Consider the following 19,042-nt stretch of genomic DNA (forward strand, 5'->3'; position numbering starts at 1 on the left):
ATTGAGCAGGAAATGAAACATTTCAGGATTTCAGGCTGGCATTTGTCAGTGCATTTCTAACTAGATGCAAAAATGAGTGCTTGCATCTGAAGGAAAAACATAGCTAGGCACATGTGCAGTAATGGGAGTAAGCATTTGTGAGGAGGACACTTCTCTCCCAACTTGCTGGCAATGCTCGTGGTTTCTGTGGTCCAGGATCTCCTCTTACCATGTATCTCAGCAAAAACCGATGCAGATCCCAGCGCATGCAGCCCAAATGCAAGACCAAAATGCTGTGCTAGTGCTGGCTCACCAGAAGAGGTCACATGCTGACATTTTATCTGTGACCCCCCAGCTTGGGGGTCTCCATTCAAATGCTGGCCCTCTGGGGCAGGGCTGTGTCCGTGGGCTCTCAGGGGCTGTGGGGGTACTGCAGCTCTGCTGCTGCTGCTGCTGCTGCTGTATGTTAACGGTCATTTTCCTGGCACTGTGAGACAACCTAACACCTTATAGCAGCAAGCAGGTTTGCAGAAGGACTCTGGAAATTATGCCAAATAAAAACACAGTTTGAGGGTTAACTGGAGACCTTCCTTCAAGCCACACTTCACCCCCTTCCTGGAGCCTATCTGTGCATCCATCTGGGTGTGCTCAGCAGGCACAGAGAGCATCTTGTTTCTGGAAATGCTACTGGTAGCCTCAGTTTTCTGAAGTCTGAACCCATTACAGAATATTGGCAGTTTTTAATTCCACCTCTTGTTCCCTTTCTTGTTTTTTTCCAGAGCTGAGTGGACCATGAGAGCAATAATATCTACACCAGCACAGCAAAGGAAATGTCTAGTGGTGTGCATGCTGACAACACAAACCAGTTTTCTGAGCCACAGTTCTAAAGAGTGATTTTCTTTAAAAATATAAAAATAATGATAAAAATACCACTGCTCCTTGATGAGACCCACAGAATGAAAATTAGTCAGGTGATTCAATTTTTATTTTGTTTAAAAGGTTTTCCTCCCGTTTTTCTAACCAGCTATTGCAAAAGGATTTGCCATTAGTAACAGAAGAGGCTTCACATCTGGTGAGGGTTTCACCATCAGACAAAGGGGAGGACTTTAGTGAGGCATTAACTGTAGATAATGGATTATCAACAGGGAGAACAGACCTTGGGAGGGTGGGTGTGGGGAGGGACGAGGGAAGGATGAGGCATCAAGGGGCACAAAGGCAGCAAAGTCAGACATCGGGGAGGGCTGCAAATAGCTCTAGGGGGCTGCTACTCCCTTCTTGGGCAGCTGTGCTGATCCCCTGATGCCTCCCAGACATGGCAGTCAAGAGGGGAAATCAAATATTAACTGGTTCCTTCTCCCAACCTGCATGAGGAAAAAGACGAGTGAAGCAGGAGGGAGACTGGTGGAGCCAGAAGAACAGTAGGAAGCCATGCAGAAGCCAAACACTAAATTATTAGTGAGCATGAGTAGCAAAGCTTTCAAAGGCAGCTTTGACAGAGACACTAACAAAATCCCCAGGGTGAACAAGAGCCTTTGTTAAAATTAGTGTAAGACCTATGTAGCAGCTTTGGTGGATTCAAAGAGCAGCCCTGGGATGGAAGAAGGTGAGCAGGCAGAAGCCAGGAGAAAACGAAGTGCCTGGAAAGAGCAGCAGGGAAACCTAGTGGAGCTGAACAAATCCAGGGAGGAGGGAGATTTGCAGTTAATTACACTCCATCCTGCCCAGCAACCCCAGCCTGGAGCAGGACCCCAGGCACATGGCAGGCCCAGAGCCAAAGGCAGCAGCCTGGGCAGCAGGTGCTAGGAAGCCATGCCCAGAGGAGCACCACCATTGGCAAACACCAGTTCATCCAGAGCACCTGGAGCAGTGGGGCTGGAGCATCAGCAAAGGCTCTGTGCGTCTGTCCTGGGCATGTGGAGCCTGAAGCCTGGCTCTGTGCATCTGTCTGGGATGAATTCTGGCTGGTGTCCCACGGCACCCCTGCCTTCCCCTTCCTTTGTGCCTTGTAAGTCAGGACCCTCCCTTGACACCCACTGTCCCTCTGGTAGCCTGGTGAAATGGGCTGATGGCTTGGCACCCCAGGAGCCTCGGGGTGTGGGAGAGCCCAGAGAGAGCCCAGAGAGGGCCCCGTGGTGTAGACCAAAATCAGAAGAGCAGGAGCCAGAGCCGGGAGCCCCGGGGCATGGGAAGGGCAAGCTGGGGAGGAGACGCCGTGGGCAATAGATTGCTTTCCTTTCTGTCTGCAGATCTCCTTGTCTCTGACACTGTAATAAGGACTCAGACTGGGAGGGAGATGCTTAGGTACCCAACAGGAAAGGAAGACCCTCTGGAACAGCCTGAACTGCTGGTTGTTTGGCATTTGCAGTATTGCCTTAGAGACATCTTTGGGATCACAGCACCTTGCAATTTGTCTCTCCAGTGTCTCCCACCATGTGAATGCCAAGCAGAGCTTGTCCTGTAGCTTTTCAGTGCCTCAGCTGTCAGCAGAGTTTGGTGGCAGTGACCTTGTCCCCTCAGGAAACCTTGCTGGAAAGGAAAACATGGAGGGTTGATGGGTGATGCTTGAGGAACTGGGCTGAGGAATCTGTGTCTTCCTAAGAAACAGCTGGGGCTCTCAGGGCAGGGATTGTGCCAGATCTGCTGCCCACACCAGGAGCCCCAGGGTCTTGGGGGCTAGGTGGTGGGAAGGGTCAGCCAGCTAAAGTGAGAGGATTTGGGCAAACTCCATCCCTGGGGGATCTGCCATGGTGACTGCGTGGGCCCACAGCCCGCTCTGTCCTCTCTGCCGTCGGCAGAAGCAGCACCATTTAAAAGCAGCTTTGGCTTCACCTCCTCTGAAAGTCGGGCCTGGGTCCAAAACCTACTGACGTCAAGAGCAGCCTGGCCCCGGCAGAGCCTGCTCGAGATGGTTTTGGTCTGATGAGAGCTCATCAGTCACAGCAGAGCTCCAGAAACGCCAAACAAAGGGTGGCTCAGCCCAAAGTGTTTGTATGGCCACGTTGCTATAGTGCCCGGGAACCTCGGGTTTTAAACACAGCCATCGTCACAGCAGCCGTGAGAGGGAGGGATGCTTGTCTGGGTCTCAGGCAAGGAAATGGAGGCACAGAGCCATAAATCACTTGCCTGTGGCCAAAGGAAAGGAGAGCTCGTGGGCTGTGAGCCTTCTGGGGTGCAGGCCAGTCCCTCCCAGCCTCCCCTGTGCTTGCAAGGGTTGACAAAAGGCCAAGCTCCCTGTCTCTGGTGTGGCTGAAGCCTGTTTGGTGTCTGTCTGGTGCTTGCACAGATGTAGAGATACCTGCAGTTAGGCAGAACCACGGGATGGAGCAAAGAGGCAGGAGGCATCCCTGTGCTGGGGGACTGGAGCATGGGAGGGAGAACAGCAGTCTGTCAATAAGCTATGCAGCAGCTGACCAAGGCTGTAGGCTTTCTTTGGAGAAGACCCAAGCATGTTGCTTTGAACATCAGGCACACAGCACACACCAAAGGAGGCTGCCTGACCCGGCCAGGATGGATGGTTGGAGGACACAGGGCAGGGAGCCATGGGCTGTAACAGGAGCTACTGCAATGATCAGGCTGTCTTATTTTGCAGAGATTGGGCTTGCAATGCTAATGCTCTTGGTACCTTTCCAGCAGGGATGTGCAGGAGCATCCGGTGGGTGTGACTCAGCACAGCAGAGCTGCAGCAGCGTCCCCAGCCGCGTCCCCAGCCCTGCACCACTGCCCTCATCCCGCTGCCAGCTGCCTGGCATGCTCCGCCCAGGGCAGGCGCTCGGGTGCTGGCAGCAGCCTTGGCCTGGCAGCAAGGACTGGAAAAGGTGGGGCCATGGCAAGGAAAGCCTCAATGCATCAAAGAGGGGTGTCAGCCCCATGGGAACTGGGTTTCTCTGTGTGATTAGATTCCCTAAGTGCTTTTGCTGTAAACTGTATAGGCATACACCTGGGGTCAGAAGTGACCCCAGCCCTTAACAGTGGCTCTGGCCACTCTCCTCTGGTGAGAGGAGAGCAGGGAGAGCTGTGACAGGGATACAGCTCCCAAGGACACACACACTGATCGAGACAAAAGCCTGTGTGAAGTTGTACAGGCTTCATATGAGCAGTCTCTGATGGCAGAACAGCCATAAATTCTGCCTCAAAATGAGGTGCAGGGGGTGGCTGAGCTGTGCTCATGGAAGGACAGTGCTCTCCTTTGCCTGTGGCTCATGGAAGAGCAAATAGCCCTGCACAGCCAGGGCAGCCCTGGGGGCCTGGGGCCTGAGACTGGGTTTTTCTTTTTTGGATTTCTGTCTTGTAGGTATCTTCTCTGGATGACAAAAGTCCTGGAGGGAAAAAACTGTTAAAGACGTTTTCCATTTGCTGGTTTAGCTGATGGAACTGACAGTTGATAAGTTTTGCTGAAGCAGATGGAGGATAAGCCCATGGAAAATGTACCGTAGGAGAAGGCAAGATGCTGAGGCTTCAACAAAGGGTTTTTATCCAAAATGTCAGCTGGTCATTGAAATTAACTGATGTTAATAACAAAACAAACAGAAACACTGGACAGCAAACAGCCTGCTTTAGTCACGTCACAGCAGCTCAGCTCACATCATTATCATTTCTGTAACCACACCATAGCTGAGCCTTTTTGCCTCCCCAGGGTATTGAGGTAAAGCAAAGGATCCACATTTCTAATGCCAAAAAGTAGCTTTATAGAAATAACTACTTCCAGGTCCTTTTATACAGCACAGGGAAGCAAACACTGGGCATGGGCCCAAATTGTACTTTCCTTTGTGGGTCATCTTTAAGAATTGAACAAATGGAGGATCTCAACATTAAAATAGAATATGACTGGAAATTTCATCAGGGATTGAACTCCCCCTGGCATGCCTCCGACCCTCCCTGCCGGCTCTGCTCCCTGGGACCTGGAAGCAACATTGTCCCGGAATCCACAGTGGCCACTGGGAGCAGGGTCCGGGCATCCGCTCACCGTGCCGGATGCACTGCGCTGCTGAGATACGCCCTGACCTTTACAGTGATGGGCCTTGGAGGGTTAGGAAATCCTGGTCTGGCTGAGGGAAAATCCTTGTACACAAATAAGCCTTGCAAAGCCCCCACTTTGTTGCAAGGTTCCTGTACAGACCAGTGCCCCTGTGGTGGGCACTGTCACTGGGGGAAAGCGAGGATGGGGAGAGGTCTCTGGAGAAGGGGTGTGTGGCAAGACAGCAGCCTGCCCACACCACCTACCCCTTTTTCTATCAGTGATGGGGAAAAGTCTGCTGGTGACTTCTGGGGCTGCTGTGTACCTGCTGGGCACCTGTGCCTGCCAGGGGCTCCAAGGGCAGGGAGCAGTCAGCTCCCTCCTGTGCTGTCCTCTCCCCGGTAACAGGAACTCTGCTGAAACAGGTCATGATGGTGTCTTTCCAGGCACTGGGTGGTGAGCTCAGGCTGAGCAGCTGCTTGGAAACCTAAACCACCCCCATGGGGCTGGAAGGGATACCTGGGCATCTTCTGGCTTGTCCCTCCCTGGTGCCATGTTTTACCTCTTCATGTCAAGAACATGGCTTTTTCCCTGCAATATTTCAAGATGCACCATTACAAACCAGGATAGAAGGTCTGTTTCTTGCAGCAGGAATTGGGAAGAAAGGTCTTTTCCCTCCCATGTGACAGTGGTGGGAAATGGTCTATGGGCAATGGCTCTGTAGGAACCTGTGGGAAGGCTTTTGGTGGCCTGCACCCCTGTCTCATCTTTTTCTATCTTCTTCATCTGTGCTGCAGTAGCAGCCAGAGCCCTCAGCTTAAATCCCAGCAGGTAGGACTATACCATCCTGAAGTTGGAGAAAGCAGGGCAGTGAGAAGGGAGAGACCTGCCTGGAGCCCCAGATCAGTGGACATCTGTCCTTCCACCACCCCCCACTGTCATGCACCCCCATGTCCCCTTGCAGACTGTGCAGGCTGTGCAGCGATGCCTTTCCTTGATTTCCTCACTGCTTTCTGCCTCTAGCCCCAACACCAGCCTCCTCTCCTCCTTGGCCTCCCCTCCTCCTACGACCCTCTCTGACTCTCATCCTAGGGCTGGACAAACCACACACCTGCTCTTGCTTGCAGCTGCGGCTTCGGCGTGCTTACATCCAAAGAGCACGGTAAATAAATCCTGGACGTATCCAGATTTATAACTTAATGGTCTGGCTGTAAAAAGTTATTTCCCTTTTCAGCCCTTTTGCAATAGGCTTGCCCCTCCTCTCCTCGTTTATTTGTTACTATGAATATTTGATGGCTGACTGTAAAAAGAAGTTTAAATACCTACATTCATTCTCTGGTACAGGCACACTGGCTGCCCTGCTGTTACCACAGAGTTGTGCGGCAGCCTGGGGCTTGGGATGTCTGGAGAGGCTGTGCAGACCACTGGGGGTTCAAGGAGAACTCATATGCCAGCATGGGCTGTGGGGTGAGACCTTGCAAAGGCTCAGGCAGTGACTGGGTTTTAGGAAGGCTTGGTGAGGACAGGAGGTGGCACTGCTCCCACGGTCATCCCTGTTGCTGCCTTCACCCCTTGGCAACTCTTCCTTTCCTTCCTCAGCACCCCTGTCCTCACTGTGTCCCAGTCCCTGTGGGGAGCACACTTCTCACCCATCACCCTGTGGGGGCACAAGGACCTTCATCCCTGTACGACAGGCCAGCCGACAGAAAGAAAATGCATCCTTGCTATGTTTGCACAGGGGATATTGGTCTGTGGGAGGAAGGGAAGAGTTGCCTTATTTCTCACGCAGGCTGGCTGCCAGCTCTGCAGGGGAATGGTCAGGGCTACGGCCTTGCATTGGGGCTGGCTGGCTCTGAAACCCACCGTGAGCCACAAGAACAGAAGACCTGCAGTCCCTGTTCCTCGCTGGCTTGGCAGCTCGTGTGCCCAGGTTTGCACAGATGTTTTCTCCCGGCAGGTCCTGCCCGCCCAGGCATGGCTCGTGTAACTCATCTCTCGTGCAGTTGCACCGCGTTTTGTCCCCCTCCTGGCCAGGCACATGGCAAGCCCAGACAGCCCCTGCAGAGCAACAGGAGCCTTTCCTGAATTCAGCCACGCGCTGCACATGGAGGCGATGTGTTTCTGTTTCAATGAGACCTAGGAGCACCCAGCTGACTCCATCCAGATTCACTCCCAGCACCCAGGAAAAAAGCACCACATCAAACTGGTGGGAATTCAGCTCGGTTTTTTTTTCCTCCCGCACCTACCAGGGGTGTGGAGCAAAGCCCCCAAGCCTGTCCTGCCCAAACAAACCTGCCCTCACTCTTGCACCAGTCCACAAGACAGCGCAGGCAGGAGGAGTGTGGCGGCGCTGACAGCCATCCCTCACACCATCATTGGGAAAACAGAGCTCGTGGCCAAAACAACGGGAGGAAAACGCCCTCTGGAATGGCACCTCCTGCACAACTCATACCACCCTGGGTTGCTATAATTTGTCAGAGGTCAGGAGGACCCGCAGTAGCCCTGCCTGTCCCTCTGCACGGGGACTTGCAGCTCATGTTGCTGCTGCCTGCCCCGAGCATGGCATGGAGGCTTCCAGGGCATAAATAATTCAAGAGCAGTGAAGAGGATTTCTTCCCCCCTTCCTCCCTTCCCTGGCTTATAACAAATGTTAATTTAATCAATTGGCAGTAAATCTGGCTGGTTGCTGACTCACGACAGATGGTGCCCCTGCGGGCTGTAGCAGCAGCTTCCCTCCCTCCTTTGGAGATGAACAATGCGGGAGCCGTTTCCTTGCTTTTCACCTTTTCCCTCTTTGCCTTCAGTTGGTACCAAACGGACGCGACTGCAGAATATGTCAGAGGCTGCAGGCAGAGGTGCTGAGCTGGCAACAGGAAGCCCTGGCTGCTGGAGATTGGCTTGTACATGGCCCTGTCTGGACATGATTTGGGGCTAATGAGGCCACAAGGTGCACAGAGCTCAAAGGTGCAGCACTGGCACCACCGCCAGTATTTGCCAGCACCAAGGGGCTGCTGCAATATTCCGAAGCCCAGCAGAAGATGTTACCCAGGTTCACCATGCTCGTGACCTTGTGCTTCTGAAACAGTGGGGGCAGGACCCTGACAGGGATCTACCCCAAAGCCCCCCACCCCACTCTTCATCCCCCACAACCCCACACGGGAAGTGAGAGTGGGGCAAGGCTTCCACAGGCTCCAAGGCTTTTGGGAGTGTGGGACACACAGTGTTTCAGCAAGGGCATTGATTTTAACAGAGAAATTAATTACTTTCTGGTCATCACATGTGCTGGTGTGTTCGTGGTGCTGCTGTCTGCTCACCTGAATACAGGTCATACCCCATTGTCTGGTTGAGGAGGTTTTTTAGAAATGGGAGAGAAACAAATCTGCCCATCATGGGCAAGGCATCAACACGCAGCTACCTGAGGGTGTTATTCTCTTGGGCTGACAGAAAAAGAGGAAAGCAGCTAGACAAAACTGTCTGGAAACAAATATAAAACTACCAATTACTGCTAAAACAAGCTCACATTTTTACACTTTTATCAATCTCTGGTAATGTTTTGACCTGTGTAACAGCAGGACAAGGAGGATGTGACAAGACCAAATTGGAAATTGTATGTTGAAATGTTCCTCTAAATGAAAATTGGCTTACAATGGAATGGATTTTTTTCTGCTTCAACATGTCCATTTTTGCTTACAAAAAATCAATGACAGCTTAAAAAAATTAAAACATTTCTTCGAAAGTTTAATGGGGAAAAAAAAAAGAAAAGCCTTTCCATGATGAATGTACTGTTTTCATCAGATAAAACCTATTAAGATGAGCTAGAAAGCTTTTACTTAGTGGGTTAAAGAAAAAAATTACTCCAGTGGCCTTTTTTTGCTGAGATCAAGAGCAGTATGTTTAATATCTGTTACAGCCTCTGTCAGGAGACTACCTGCTGCCTTGGCAGGGGATGCAGTCAATTATCTAATAGGTCCTTCCCGCAGCGGAGCGTCAGGCTGCCTCTGTGCTGCCAGGGCTGGCGGGGATAAAAACAGGGTTCTGGTGTAGCCTTGCCATGGGTGATGAAAAGGGGGGCTGTGTCGGGGATCCTGCAGGGTGCTGCTCCCCCCAGCACTGTTGTTTCCCTCAGGGAGGACCAAGATCAAGTTTTGAAACAAGCACTGGGAACCAGCTGCAGGCAGGAGCACCTGACACTAGGGTTTCCTGAAAAACAAGCCCAGCTCCCAGCGAGGGGTTTGGCTTTGACTGGTTTTAGAGTCCTCATACAGCTTTTGGTTAGAGGAAAAGACCTTTATTCTTCATCTGTTGTTCTGTTTCCTCTCCTTGTCATGCCAGACACCTGCTCACCATTTTTTGTAGACTTGTTCCTAACATGCATTTGCTGCTTCAGCCTAGGTCGAGTGTCCCCCACAGATGCACAGCAGAAACCTCCACTCCTGGTCTTGATTTTCCCTCTGCTTTGGTTCTCATCTCCCTGGGAAAGGGATGGTGTCTTTCACGTCTCGACAGATCAGGAACAGCATATAATTAATAATGGAAAACAGCACCATGACCATTCTTTGGATGTCACTTACCCTGAAATGGGAAGCACACGAGGGCTGTGAATCAGCAGCACTTGCTGTGGAGAGTGCTCTTTCAATACATTGATTTAGTGCTGCACAGCTCCCTAAAGAGTGTGCGGGGTTTGCTCACAAAGCTTTGATTTGGCTAATCAGCAGGATTATCTGCTGTGGTGTGTCTCGGGGCTCTTGGAAATGAAAGGAATTATAAAAGTATATTAATATATTACAACATCTTCTTGCCAGTGGCTCCTGCCCAGCACGGGCCCTGGCACCACCACAGGGGAAGCTGGCAGAACTCCCAGCACTTCCAGCATCTCCCTCCTTCCCTGAAGAGTCCCTGTCCACACTCTGCCCTGGGGTGGGATTGTTGCTTCAATCCCATTTATTATCATTCTAAGTGCTACCTGGAGTGTTTCTCTTCCCAGCTATAGGAGGAATGAATGTCCATTCCTTGAAGAGCCCTGTGTCAATGCCAGCAAACAATAGGATAATCCAGGTCATGAGAAGGAATATCCAGACTTCTGGTTCTGTTGTTTTGGGGTTTTTTTTTAATGTGACTTGAACTTCTGCAGCACCCCCATAGGGCACATCAGTATACCACCATCCCAGTTTGCGTGGCACCGACACCAATGAGTTTTCCCTGTCCAGCTGATAATCACTATCAGACAGTGTTTTTTTTTTTTTTTTAAGGAAGCTCCAATCTGGGCTCCAGAACATGGTTTAATGCATTTTAAATTGTCTAGTACTTGCAGCTGATGTCTCTGTCCTCCAGCAAGAAGGTTTCCAGGGCACGTGTCACCCACTGAAGCAACGTGTCTTTTCTACACCAATGTGTGGCTCTGGTGTTATGGAGTAACTAACCCCTTCCCCAGTAGACAAATGGCTCTTGAGACAAAACACACATGACATGGTATCTGTATGATTTTTAAAACCTGGTTTTAAACCTGCTTGTGGAAACCTTGAATTTCTACTAGACCAAGATGCTCTGGAGGGGAGCTGCATGGCAATTAAAATGCCACCGTTGTTCTGTTTCAATTAGAGGTCCTATTAATTGCCAAGTCTTCAAGGTTTTTAAACTAGCCTCTGGTGAAAGACTGCAGCAGCATGTGGAGATAGATTGTGTTCACATGTCATCTCACACCAGCAGCCATCGGAACAGCTACTCCACTGCAACCACACTGGGCTATCACGGCTTGCTTCTTTATTTCTTTTGTCACTGCTGTTCATTACCAAAGAGCTCGGCTGCTGTTCAACAAAGCACTTAAGGCCTTGCTTCATTTGCAGTGAAGTCAATTCCCTTTTGCGCTGCTGCAGCAGCATGTCTACATTAAGGGTTTGCGTGGAAAGAACACCGGATCACAGCTCTGTCACTCCTCCCAGTCTGGAAGTGATGCTTTACCTCCCAGAGCACTGCAGAGAGCAGGACTGCTTAAAAAAACTGTGCATATTCCACATATATTCTCCAAAATACACCTATATATTTGAATTTGTTCCTATTCAGAATTAAGATGAAGGTTTCCCTACAGATTCTCCTGTTCAATTGACTGGGTAAGGAACAGTGTTGGAGTCTCTTCCCAAAACTGTTGTCCTTCCTTTTTGGGGCATTCCCGCTGCCCTCGGTGCAGCATTTCTAAAGGGGCATGCATCTTTGGGGGATGCACTGTGGGACAAAGAGGAGCTGGACTGCTATGTCTGATTAGAGGAAAAATTTTTCCATGTGCACAGAGGTTACTGCTTGCCTGGGAAGGGGCTATGGAACAAAATCAGTGCAGAGATCCTTAAAGCTTACAGCACGCAGAGAGAAACAGTGTGGGAGGAAGAGGAAGGAAGTTTGCAGAGATGAATTTGGGAAGGCTGATTTAAATAAATCCCACAGAAGGGTTTTCTCACAGGAAATGTATTTACTGGATCAAGAAGGCAATAAACCATGCAGATGATCCTTATCGAGGCTTCTGTGTTTGGGGGGAGCGGGGCCAAAGGCAGCCATGATGATAACACAGATGACCTCGGTGACGATTTGCTGTGAGTGACGCACTGAAGTTTTACACGCTTCTCAGAAGCCCTGTCATTCAGCCACTCTTCTTGCCATAAAAAAGGTTAATTGATGCAAACCACATTTTTTCCACCAGCATGTGCCAAAGCAGCCAGTGTATTGTACACACACAAAACAACAACCAGGCTTTCACATGGCTTGAATTAGATGGATGACAAGAGCTACCAGGGGGAGTCAATTAAGCTGCAACCTTGGAGTCAAACTTGCAGATTTTATAACAGTGCCTAGTAAATAATGGGTACTTGCACATCTCCTTTCACTAAGAGGCACTAGCATATGTCTTTGAATATGTTCTCCTGGTAATTGCACAGGGAGCATACACATTTGGTCCTGTTGTCTACCATGAATAATGCATAGCGAAGAGGGGGGAGCCGAAAGTGCCGAGCTGCTTGGTTTTAGATGGACTTTTTTATCATTGTTATTTAGATGTCACAGCCATTCTCCTAAAGAATTGCTTGCCTCCTTTGTCACTGCAAAAGTGGGCTTATTTAGGGGAGAAACAAAAAAAATGAACCATGGACTAAAGCTAATCTGAGATTATCCATGCAAATTGGCAGCTGAGATTCAGATGTGAAAATCTACCCCTGATAAAAATGACTAAGAGGATTTCTGCTGAATTTTGTTTTTCTCCTGACTCACTAATCCATGCTGGGGGAAAATCCTCCTGTCCGGTCTTGTTTAGGTTAAATAACATTAATAATGTTGAGCTGAGGACGGCAAGTATCGGGATCCATTTTAAGCGCACGCTGCACTGCTGTTGGCTGCTCACAAAGCACAGGCTTTGCTTCTCCCCTCAGTATTCCCCACATTTGCCTTAAATCAAAAAGGTTAGTCAGCACAGCCAGCTCCTTTGCTTTCAACCTGCTGGGGTTTTTTTTCTTAAAACTCCCACTCAAAAGGCAGAGTCAATTCAAAACCCAGGAAGCCTAAAGGCTAAGCAAGCTGCCCGGGGAAAATAGAAAGAGTATGTGTTTGCAGGCTGAGGTTTGAATATCTTGTAGGAGCCAGAGCTCCAGCTGTGTCTGGGTTGTACCTTCGCAGTACTAGCACGCAACGGGAGCATCTTTTGGAGACGTCGCCATGCTGGCTCTGCCTGGCGCCAGCAGCCACGGCAGTGAGGAAGCAGCAATGCTCCCAGCCATGCAGGCAGTTTGCGTTGACATTTCCAAGGAAAAATTGTTAAAAATCCAGCTTGCCAGTTAGGTATTTACTGCACAACAGTTTTCATCCTTCACAATGCAATACGAGAGTTGCCTCCTGCAGCAGTGGCCAAACCTGTGCGAGTGCATTTTCAGCAGCTGAGGCGGAGGCTGCACGTGCCAAGGCTGCTGCGTGCAGTGTGTGATTGCTTGTCCCTTGTAACCACCTTTAACTGCCTTGTTACAGCACATGCCATACAAATTGCTAGCTTCAATTCAGTTAAGCTAGACTGTTACTTATTAATATCAAGAGCTATATTTTTTTCCTGTGACAAACATGCTTGAAGCCCTCTGGGGATCCTGAGCAGCGTGTGCTGAGGTGCAGCTCCCGGTGGGGTTTCGCTCAGCACTTAGGATAAAAACACACCATCAGCTATAACTCCTGAAATGTTGCTTAAGCCAGCTCAGCCCACAGGGGTGCTGGACCTTCCCTTGGAACATGACTGAGGATGCCATGCAGTTCTTGGTGTGGGCAGGACTGTCACATAAATATAGTATAGTCCTTAAAACAGGACCTGGTGGCAGACCATGGAGGGAGGGGAAGATGCTCTCACCAAATGCCACAAGATCACCAAGTAGGGTGGCCATGCAGGGTCATGGCTCCAGGACAGCTGCCCTGGTGTGGGGCTGGGAGCAAGGGCCAGGGCAGCCTCCCTAGATCACCACCAAACCTCCTTGGATATCCATCCCAGCCTTGTGGTATGGGGGCTGGAGAGGAAGGAAACAGAAATTTGTGTACGGTTTGTTGCATTTTTCAAGGGATTTTGGGTCCACTTGCTTTTAATTTCATTAAAATCCCAGATATTTGGACGCGTTCCATGGCTGACTGAAAAATGAGGGGGCTGGAAAGGATTATGTGAAAAAGTTGTCAACATATTCCTCTTCCCACACTCTACGCTTCCCCAAAGTGCCCCAAAAACTCCAAAAATGTCAATCAATAATAATTAGCCCATCAGACACAAGTGCGAAAATTCAGGCCCGTGAGGCGGCACGTCCCCCCTCCCCGTGAAGCCGCCGGGTACGGTGCCAGCCTCGCAGCCTCGCCGGGGGCGTGGGAGGATTTGGACGCGGCGGCAGCCTCAGTGCCAGCTCTGGGCGCCAGCAGCTCTGGCAATGACAGCCATTTCCTCAGATTCCCGCGGCCGCGGGGATGCGGAGGCTGCAGGGCGCACAGACGCGGCCCCAGGGACCCTCTCCCGGGGGACCCGCAGGAGCGGCCTTGTGGCTGGAGGGGGCGACAGCTCCCCGCCCTGCAGCTCCTTCCCCTGCGTGCCTCGGGGATCCAGGGACGGGGCAGCCAGCGTTAGCATCCCGGCAAAGCTCCGGTCAGGAGCTGTCCTGCTTGGATAACCTCGAAATGGCAGTGCTGTATCTCACCTGCTCTCCTAAGCGCAGCTATTGATGCAGCAGCATTTTTTTAATTCCACAAGTGAGCTACATTTTAGGAAAAGCTTAGAAAGAACTGCTGAGGCTTGTGCCAAAGACATTTAGGAAGAGCTTTCTATCCCCCCATGCCCGCCTGCTCGGCTGACGAGCACAGACCCCACCACTTGCTATTAATCACACGTTGGTAGCACCTGGCTCCAGTACAGGGTTTTTTTACTCTAAAGAAATTCCTCTGAACTAATGAATGCCATTTAGCTAGAGTGTGTCAGAGGCCTGAATGCGCCCAGGAAAGCTCCCTGGGCAGAGGGGCTTTCTTTCAGGGTTCAAAGTCTGCTTGATGTGTTTTAACCCTCAGATGCCTGGAAAAGGTCTGTGTCTTCTGTAGGAAAACTGCCATCACTAGATTTATGAACACATTATAAAAGACCCATGTTACAAGTTCAGCTCTTAGAATGACCACCTTTTACCTGGCAGTAAAACGCCTTTAGTCTTCCTCCGTCATGGTGGGATTTTGCTTTGTATTCTCACAGTGACTCCGTTCAAGTCTGGTGGGGGCTTTACTCAGCTGCAAGAGGACCCAGAGCTTGCAGTTCTGGTAGATGTTAGCAGCTAAAACTGCCCTGTTTCCCACACAAAAGCTGGCATGCCACACACATGAGCACATCCCTGCATGCAGCCACGCTGCAAATGATGCAACCACTGCTGGAAATGCATCAGGGCCCTGGAGGGAGCCCCTAGCGACTGGTGCTCCTGGAGGCTGTCAGCTCCTGCTCTCCATAGCAGCAAGAAACTGGTCAGATCACCATGTGTGGGGGGTGTCACAAAATCAGGACAAGCAGTGTAGCTAGTGGAAAACAGATATATTTCACTTTGAAGACTCAGAGAAGGTTTTTATGAGATTTTAATGACCCCGTGTTTTAATTATTGATTGATTGATCAGTCCCCCAGTGAAGTGAGATTGCCAAAAAGGAGGCTTCAGGACAGAGTAAAGCGCATCTGTGTCTCTCTGGGTGTTAGTTGCTCGAGGCACATTTAGTAGGGCTGCTCCCTGTGCACTAAAATACAGGCAGTATGGAAGGAGCCTGGTTCTTTATTAAATACACTGCAGGCATCAGTTCCTCAGCAGTGATGCCTTTAGCCTTCAGCCGGTTTTCCATATGACAGAGGCTGCTGCCGCTCACCCGGGGCTGGCAGTGCCCTCTCCTTCGGAGAGCTCGCACTGAGCGGGCGCACAGACCTCCCCACGTCGCTGCCTTCCTTCTGCTGCCTCCCGCTGCTCTCCTCGCATCTCCTGCTTCCCGCCCATGGCCCCCTTGCTGCCCCTCTCTGCCGCCACGGAGCCCCGTCCCCGGCGTGCCCGGGCTGGCACTGCTGCCGCAGCCGTGCTCGGGCTTTGGCTCTGCCGGGATCATCCCGGCTGCTCCACGCGGGTGCGCGCACGGAGAGGCCAAAAGCCCGCGGCCTGCAGAAGCGCCAGGGGTACCTGCCCCAAGAGGGCACCGAGGCCACCTCTGCCCTGCCCCTGGCCACACAGCCGGGGCTGTGCAGCTACGCGCCTGCACTCAGGATGCTGCGCAGAGCAGAGGGGCATTACACACGTGTGCCCGGCATACAGTGCTCAGGACAGACAGATGGACAGAAGGACGCACGGGTACAGCATCCCAAAATCTTTGTCCTGCAGCAGTAGATGCAGCGGGAAGGCTTGTGCTCTGGCAAGGGAAAGATTGTCCTGTAACATCCCGTTTTGGCCATCATGTGGAAATGTGGGAAGCGCTGATTTATTTATTCCCGATTCCCTTCCACAGCCCCAGCCTTCCCTCCCCTGGGGGCAGCACTGCCCGGCAGAGTCTGCGCCACCAAGGCTGCGCCTCGAACCCTGAGGGTGCTGGGCCACCCCCTGCCCTGCAGCTCTTCCCTGCAAACAGGGAGGCATGTGCTTCATTTTAGTGGCATGAGGAGTCCCACAGGGACTAATTATAACTCCTAGGATTTTATCAACAATTAGCTCAGCAAGGATGGTCACATATCTGCACAGCACCAGCTGTTATGATCGGCTGGGCTGGTAGTAATGCTGGATCCTAATTTTCCCAAGTATTCCCCATCTTGAAGCCTTGCTTTTGGTTACTCACAAAGTTGCTGAACTCGTAACCATTTAGACAGACATTCTCCATCGCAAGAATCTGCCTACAAGGAGGTTTTATTTATGTCTAGAAAGATTCAGGCTAAGACAAAGAAATGGCTTTGCTCATGGAAAGCACTCTCTAGTTTTAGGCAGCTCTGGGCTTTCCCTACTTTGGCAACTGGATACTTTGCAAATGCGATTTTTGGAGTACATAGCCCATGTCACTGCTGAACAATCTCAGGAGTCAGAGGAACTTTGTGACAGGGCAGGAGGTAGTCACAGCATTGTGGTTTCTGGCTTGCTGCTTCTCTGTGAAGCCACCAGCACAGGAGGTTTGATGCCATTAATCTCTAATGTCTGGTTGTTTTTTACCCAGCCCAATCTATACTGAGAGAAACCCAGCCTGGCAGTTCAGTGTTCATCTCTTGGGGGTCTACTGCAGGAGGAAAAGCTGGCAAGGAAGCAATGAGGCACATGGGCACCACAGGAGATGTGCTGCAAAACCCAGCGCTGTTGGGGCAGAGTGGATCCAGCTGAGGGGTCTGCAGTGATCCCTGGGTGATGGGACTAGACAGACCATGAGGATGAGTGGAGCTTGAGCAGGGATGGCAGATTGAGTATCCCTAGGGAAACTGCCTCCTCTGAAAGGTGTCAGGAGTATTTGGACTGAGCAGAAATGAAAGGCAGCACATTTCTTGGCACCACATCACTGCAAGCACCTCCAGGGAGCAAAGGGGTGAAGATGCAGAGAAAATTGGGAAAGAAAGGGGAAGAACTGATGGGGAGGGCTAGCAAGGAATGAAAGGACAGGGTGGAGTCATAGGGCTGGCAGGATGATTAGCACCAGATGGCAGGTATCAATTATTTACCATTTATGTACAATAAAAAAATACAATTTAACGATGGGAAGAGCCTGAAACAAGCTCAATAGCAATTCAAAAGCATATGGAAATAAAATGCAGCAAATTAAGGGGTTGTAATAAATGTGCATCGCTGTTTTGTAATGCCCCTGAAAGAATTATAAATGTGAAGCCTTTGTGAATAACACTTAAAAATAAATGTAACATAAAAAAGAAATTAGGTACACAAATAACTTTACATTCAGGTATTTATAAAATAAAATCTGTTTGCAGCAGCTAATTAGGAAAAGGGCTCTAATGAGCCTCACTCTCCTTTACCTTAGAGACAAGGCTGAAATGTTAAAAGTGGATATAGGTATGGTGGGTGCCATTAAAAACTCAACTTCCCTAACTTTCTAGCCAATTCAGAGATGAGATATCTCTTTTCCAAAGATGGGAGCTGAAGCTGCGGTGCCGTTAAACCTCTGCCGTGTCTGGAGAGGCCATCTGTACCTCCCTGCGGATGCCCCAATGCTGGCGCCGCCCTCCTGTTGTATTGCCACTATTACTCAATTCATAGATCAATAAATTAACGTGGACTAGTGGGAAAAGACATGACTACGCTGAGCTTGAAATGTGCAACTCCCAGAGAAGATCCTGTGTTGCTGTGAGTGGCATTTTTTGGTTTACCACAAGATGGGTACTGCTAATCTTAGCACAGTGAGCAGGGCCAGTGCCACCTGAGCCACGCACTTTGTGTAAAACAGTCAGAAACAAAACAAGGTCAAAGCAGATTACTTCTTTCTAGTGGATTAGAAATTTTCCATCAAAATATCATTAAACTCATCACTTCCCACAGAGCATTTGCTTTTTACTAGCAAGTGCTTTCCAACATCTGTACAATGAAGGCAAATCAGCAGTGTTCTTTGTTTTGCTCCCCTCCCAGCCCAAATTATTGGCAACCACTTTGAAGTTCTGCACAAATGCCGTTTCACTAGGCAGAAGCCCGGGAAAGGTTTGTTCAGCACTTAAATTGCATTTTCCACCTTTCTTTTCTAAAGAGAGCTGGTAGCAAAGGAAGCAACTGCCAAAAGGGGCCGGCTTCATGTCCTGCAGTTTTTGGTGTGGAAGATCATTGGGAGAGATTGGTGGTCCCACAGAAGTTGCGGGAAGCGATGCCAGTGGGTAGGATGATGGGCAGAATGGCTGCTCCCAGCCTGGAGAAGCCTTGCCAGGTGAGATGGCAGTGGCCAGGCTGCAGGACAACAGCGTTGGCCACAACCCATCCATGTGGATGGAACAGAGAGACACCACTTGCCCTAAAGTTCTTGCATTCACCTCACACACCAGCATCACTTCCATATTTTTAAATATTGAATTCATGCAGCTTGGTTGCCATGGTAACCCTCATGTAGAAATCTGGACTTTGGGTTAATCAGAAGGATCCTTCCCACGGCTGGGCAGGAGCCGGGCTTCCCTGCCTTGCAGTGCCAGCACCGTTCCCTTTGAACGTTCGCTCTGCCCTGCTAGAGGGTATTTTAGTATCTGCCGCTAACACACTGCCACCTAAGCTTTGGGAAATCCTCTCCCTAGCACTCAGGTAATTTCTACTGGAACTCCTGGGTTGCCCCAGAGTACTCATTGTGGAGGAAGCTCTTTTCAACATGCAGTCTAGGAAATGTCTGTGCCACCTGGTCAGACACCACAGGACAGCTCTGGTTCCCACTGCACCCTGTGCCAAGCAAGAGAACAGAGACCATGAGCAGCTTGCTGGGAGAAAAGGGCTCTGAATTCTCATGATGGGCTGAAGACAATAATTCCCTTACTCATTTCAACACTTCTGTAAGCAGCAGGGACTTGGGCTGAGAACACAGAATAAAGCACACAGGTTATCAACAGAGCTCAGCCTCTCCAATTTGGCCAATATACACCAGTGTGTGTAAAAGGACAA

General features: G+C 50.4%; 1 protein-coding gene and 1 long non-coding RNA gene across 5 annotated transcripts in view; both read left to right on the forward strand.

Moving 5' to 3' along the window:
• FAM237A (family with sequence similarity 237 member A) overlaps positions 1-19,042 on the forward strand; it is a 269,849-nt gene that overhangs the window by 191,747 nt on the left and 59,060 nt on the right. The gene's annotated exons all lie outside the window — the stretch shown is intronic.
• LOC137477264 (uncharacterized) overlaps positions 1-19,042 on the forward strand; it is a 40,765-nt gene that overhangs the window by 16,003 nt on the left and 5,720 nt on the right. The window contains exons 1-2 of one of the 2 annotated variants that reach the window (XR_011000910.1): positions 2,738-3,794; positions 9,918-9,988. This is a non-coding gene — a long non-coding RNA (uncharacterized lncRNA). Of the gene's footprint in view, positions 1-2,737; positions 3,795-9,917; positions 9,989-19,042 lie in introns of those variants that run through there. The other variant, XR_011000909.1, reaches the window with a different exon arrangement.

Source organism: Anomalospiza imberbis, chromosome 7 (assembly GCF_031753505.1).
Source record: "Anomalospiza imberbis isolate Cuckoo-Finch-1a 21T00152 chromosome 7, ASM3175350v1, whole genome shotgun sequence".
Taxonomy (NCBI): domain Eukaryota; kingdom Metazoa; phylum Chordata; class Aves; order Passeriformes; family Viduidae; genus Anomalospiza; species Anomalospiza imberbis.